The 5,789-nt window shown below is 32.6% G+C and overlaps 1 pseudogene; it reads right to left on the bottom strand.

Annotated features, from left to right (window-relative positions):
- Positions 1 to 1,593: 1,593 nt before the first annotated feature.
- LOC134232960 (uncharacterized) lies at positions 1,594 to 5,207 on the bottom strand (annotated as a pseudogene).
- Positions 5,208 to 5,789: the final 582 nt, after the last annotated feature.

Here is a 5,789-nt window from a genome sequence, read left to right as displayed (position 1 = left end):
AATATGAATACCAAAAATAAAGTCTCTATATTTCATGGTTAAAAAATTATTGCTTAAGTTTTAAAAAGCTATTTTTAGCATACAGTCAAGGCCACATGGTCATTAAGCTTGGTCATTTGAAAGAGCCTAGTTAGTAGAGTAATCCAAGTATCCGTACCAATTATGAAGTCTCATGGTTTAAAAGTTATGGCAATGGTAGTAACAACTGACAGATAGACAGGACAAAAACAATATACGTTTTGGATCTATTGATATGAGAGCATAATAATGAGGTAATTTTACAATCATAACCTATGATTGCTATTAAACACTTAATGGAGAAACATTTACTATGTAGCTATAAAATTTAAAAAAACAAAACACACTTGCAATGATAAGATTTGCTAGGCTTATCATCACATTTGTAATTAAAATTAAAACAAAACATGCAATTTCATTCCAAGGACATTCTACAAAAGTAAAATTATGTACAAAGTATCTGTAAAGTCAGGGCATTCTATATTATCCAATAATAGGACACAATATTTAAAAAAAATCAAATTGTTTGTTCATCAGTGTAACTTTTTAACGGGAACAGGACAAAACATAATTTAAAACTTTACATTCATATAACAATTTGAAGACAGTCTTGCAAAACTATATATGTATTATTTCTGGGGAGTGTAAAAAAAACAAATAAGAAATTTTCAGATAGTTTTTTTTTTAATTGCACAAGAAAATGACTGTCCTTGATAAATGATAAAAACCAGTTAAAGATAATACATGTAGCACAGTTTGTCTTATAATGTAAAAATCTTCTTGGAATATCTTCTTCTTCAAATGCCATTAAAAAGTGTTACACTACTACACAACAATACCTAAACATTCCATTCAGTACAATTATTATAATTCTGCAAATTGCAGCACCTTATCTCTTCCTTATCTAAAAATCTTCTCGTAAAAAAAAAATAAACAAAAATATCTTGAAGAACATTTTCTTCTTCAAATAGGCAGTAAAGGCTAGCTAGTAAAAAGTGTGACAAAACCACACAACATCTTAACATTCCATTCAGTACAATTATTATAATTCTGCAAATTGCAGCACCTTATCTCATTCTATTTTAAGAATATTTTCGTAAAAAAACATTTTAACATTCCATTCTGTACAATTATTATAATTCTGCAAACTGCAGCATCATCCCCGTATAGGGTGTTGTGTAAAAGAATCGAGTACTGTATGCAAAAGCATGTAAGCAATGTGAATGAAATCTTAGTTTCCATGCCTGTTAAATGTTCCTTTTACCTAAAGGAAATATATATTTTCTACACCAACATTTGAAAAATATTCAAAGTTCTTAATATGAATATTCTATTATTCCAATGTATCTCTATTATTCCAATGTATCTCTTGTCTTAACATCTAGTTTACTGGCATTCAAAATTCTCAAAATATAATTGAGATTTTATAACACAGAAGACATGCCACACAATAAAAAAAATAATTATAGCCCAGCGAACAATGGAAAAATTTCAAATTGATAATACAAGCTTTTCAATATCAGATTTTTATAACATACTGCAGAACATTGATTTCACAAATAATTTTCATGAAGTCAGATAAATGTTCAATTTTACACACACACACACACACACACAAAAAATTCCAATGACAAAGAGTTTTTTAAAGTATTTCCAAAGAAGTGATACTGCTTCCCCTAGAGGTACATCTAACGGGAAGGAAGGGTTGCAGAGGCTAATGAGATGGCTTTCAATATTGTTGCGTTCAACTGGCGAAGCCATTTCAACCAATTCCAGAGGTACGCTCAAAATGTTCCTCAGGAGAAGAAGGGAAATCTTCCCCTTCAATGCATGCAGATATTGCATTATATACTGCTGTTTCTGTTGGGCACTCTGTTTTCTGCAACCCCAAAATAAAAGTATTAAATAATTGTCATTATAAATTCAAATGTAAAAGGTGACAATTGAACCAAAAAACATACATATTTTCATATATATATATGTATTTTACATGAAATATGTAAATAATGGTACACAAGATCAATTGTAGGAATCATCCCTGTTGTGTTTATGTAGAGTTACTTATTTCTATATAATTTAATTTCAGTTATAACATGATTTGATTAGATAAACCAGAAGACTGTGACTATCACATAAACTCTTCTTGTCTCTACCAGTAAAGCTAAAAAGTTAGTTTATTATGTCTGCATATAATTGAGTTGTCTACATTAACTGATTGATTGTTTAATATTTGAGAATTTTTGATTGTTTAATGTCTTGAAAATTTTTCACTCATATAGAGATGCCGCCACTTACATTTACAAAGCGCAAATTTTGTTCTATACTTGGCAGTCTGTGGCATTGAGCAGGGAGGAATTTACGTGTCAACACCTACTGCGACATGGGACCTAGGTTTATATGGTCTCAACCAAAGGACTAGTCTCCACATCCCACAGTGAGATCAATTTGTTACCTCGTAACTCTAGAGCAGAAGCATTTACCATTGTTCCAAGCGGGCAACTTGAGATTCCTACATCACAATAACTTGTGCCAAAAATGTATCAATCCCCTTGATGGTCATTCAAATAAGCACTATTTGAAGGAAAATTGTTTCAACTTCTTCACTTGAAGATTGAAAATTCAATGAGTTGACATGTATAAGGAATGAATTTAAAAGCTACCCAAATTATCTGGGTTTTTTTAAGGTTTGTTTTAAATAGTATGTTAATTCAAATAAATATATCCTTGCAAACTGAAAATTAAATGGGACCTTTTTGGCATTTTGTTTGGATACGCCTGTTGCTACCTACCACAATTCTTGTCTTTGTTGTTGTTGAGAGGGAAGTCTCATTCCGGAAAAAAAAATTTGAAACAACATCTGTGATGTGCACGTAATCCCCTGGCCTTACATCCTCACTGGTACATGAGCGCCACAGGGCCACCTTACATTTGCTGGTCTGGTCTTCAATGAAGATATTTTTTACTTTAACCAGTTCTTGTTTCACATTAACTTCTTTGACAGCTTCTTCCTGCAGTAGAATATATAGTGGAGAAAATCAGTAATGTAGTAGCCATTAAGTACAAAACAAAAGGAAACTTAACATTTTATTATGGTAGCATTACAAATCAAAGAAATCCGATTTATGAAATCATTATAATATAATATTTAAAAAAAAATTACATACAATTAAAAAAAATATTCAAGTGTTACAAAACTTCAATATTTTAAATACATTGCTGATACAATTAAAAATTACAAATTTATCTTTTGTACTAGTAATTGAATATTACCTGTGTCACTTTCCCCTTAATAGAAACTCGAACCCGGGGTGGGGAGGCTAGTGCGTCGTAGACCGTCTTCACAGCTGCTGGAGGTGGATTTAAATATGTCTGCCCACCTCTGCGATGTGTTCTGGAACATATACATCTCCCGTTGGGAAGACCTTAGTGGTAGATATGATCACAACACTTTGAGCTTTCTTGATGACATTCCGCACAATTAGTGACTCCCCCTCCCTGAATCTTTGGAATTTTGAAGACTCTTAGACTGTGCATTTGACAGCCATTGTGGTGTCTGCCAAAATACAGTTGACTAGGGTCTTCGGTTCATTTTTGTCATTTCGGTATTGGAATTCTGGGTCATTTGCAACTACCTTGACTTTTAGGCTTTTTGTAGGGTGTCTGACCTCCTTGTGCCATTAAAGTCTCCAGAGATATAGTACTTGTCTGAAACATATCATGGTTTACAAATATTCTAAATTTCATGACCATTTTTTCAACTTTTTATTACCTTGTTAATCAAAATAAAAGACAACTTACAAATAAGAAATGTGAAGCAGGAGCTACTGTTTGATTTATATGTAGTTAAAGGTATGTATATGCATATATTGACCTTTGAAAAAAAAATGAACCATAGAAATCATTCTTTTCTTCTAGAGCTGATTATAATTACATTCAGTATTTGAGTTTCAAAAATATTGGCTTGTGATCAGAATAATATGATTCCAATGTACCATATGAAATCAACAACTTCCTGGGGAAGTTTATGTAAATATGGTCTAAACAGGACCCATAGTCTGTAGTTACGGTATTCAACAACTGTGTGAATGAAAAATGTTGGTAAAGAAAATTTGAAATAGACGAGTTTTCCAAAGCATTCAGATTGAAGTCACCCATTAAAATTGATGGTTGATGTAAATCAATTATTTCCTGCAAACTCTGCATTAGGCATTGGAAGTTTTCTCTTGTTGACAAGTTTGGAGGACAATACAAGAAACAAATATTCATATTGTTCTACTGAGTGATTACTACCTCTATCCCATTTATACTTGCTGGCATGAAAGAATTTACCATACTTTTGTAATAAATAGCTATTCCATGTTTACTACTTTGTTTTTCTGAACAAAATAATGAAAAACCTTCGATATCTAGTTGTAACTCTTTCTGAAAAACTCGAGTCTCACACAAGGCTAAAATGTCAACTTGCATTAAGTACCCAGCATTCTGGATATCACACACATGTTTTTTCAAAGATAGACAATTATGAAAGCATACAGTAGCACACTAAACAGAAGTATATATATGAGATATGACGGGTATTTTTATTGGCATTGGTGATTCACTCTTCATGCGTTTCATTAACTCCATTATATGAAGTTGACATAGATTTCTTACACAACTCAACCCAACGTAATGAATATGATCATTTTTTCTGCCTCCAAAATGAACAACTGCACCATTTAGTGTTGAGCCCTGTGATTTATGAATGGTTTTCCCTGCTGCCATCTGCAAAGGAAACTGCCTTCTGACGACATTCTATTATTTATAATGCTGAATGCTGAAACTTCTAGTAAATTCTAATATAGGTGTCCAACTTTGAGGGATATCTGGTATGTACAGGTTTGAGTATTTTTGTCTACATAGTGCACCTGACAAAGAATTTCAAATTCTACCCAAACAATACTACAACGCTCTGAATTTGTGACTCTAAAGTCCAACTTTTTTATAACACATGATGTCCCATTTGTCATACCATCTTCAACACTCACATTTAGACACAACTCAAATGGAGGACCAATAGCAAGGTACAAGTTTTTCTGAAGTCCCATTGTTTTTCCTGCATCATCTGGTACTTTTTCTATTATTCTGTCCTTTATAGAGGGAGATACATCACCAGACACATTATCAATTGCATGCACAACTATTTTCATTGCATCAGGCAGTTTTGAAAGCACATGCAAATTATGCAGTTCATTTTCAGCTCGTGTTGTAAATAAATGAGGTAGGCAATGTAAATCATCTTCTGAATCATTACTACTCTCAGTAAATTTCAACAGTCTTGATTGGAGAACATTTATATCCTCTGGTACAATATGATTTCCTTCTCGTAACCTATTCAGTAACTCCGCAAATGAAGATCATCCTTTTGTCTCATTATCTCATCTAGTTCATATACAGAAAAATGGTCTTTCCATAAATTGGCACCAATACTTTCAATTCCTACTTGAGGTTGCGAGAAAATCCAAGAATCCATAACAGGTTTTAGTTGGAACAGATCACCAAAGGCAATGACACTTAAACCACCAAATGGTTTGCAACACCCTTTAAGTTCTTGTAAACGTAAATTTATAAAGCTAAACATCTTCTTTCCAACCATTGAAATTTCATCGATAAACAGCACTTTCAGGTGAAAAAACTTGCATCTCATTGCATCTAATTGATGCATGTCAAGTGGCTTGAAAGAAAACCCCCTTCCAACAGGAATTCCAAAAGCAGAATGAATAGTGTTTCCG

Source organism: Saccostrea cucullata, unplaced genomic scaffold (genome assembly GCF_032062105.1).
Source record: "Saccostrea cucullata isolate Sc308-1 unplaced genomic scaffold, CSIRO_AGI_Scuc_v1 ctg4208, whole genome shotgun sequence".
Taxonomy (NCBI): Eukaryota; Metazoa; Mollusca; class Bivalvia; order Ostreida; family Ostreidae; genus Saccostrea; species Saccostrea cuccullata.
This window is presented reverse-complemented; position numbering and strand designations above follow the sequence as displayed.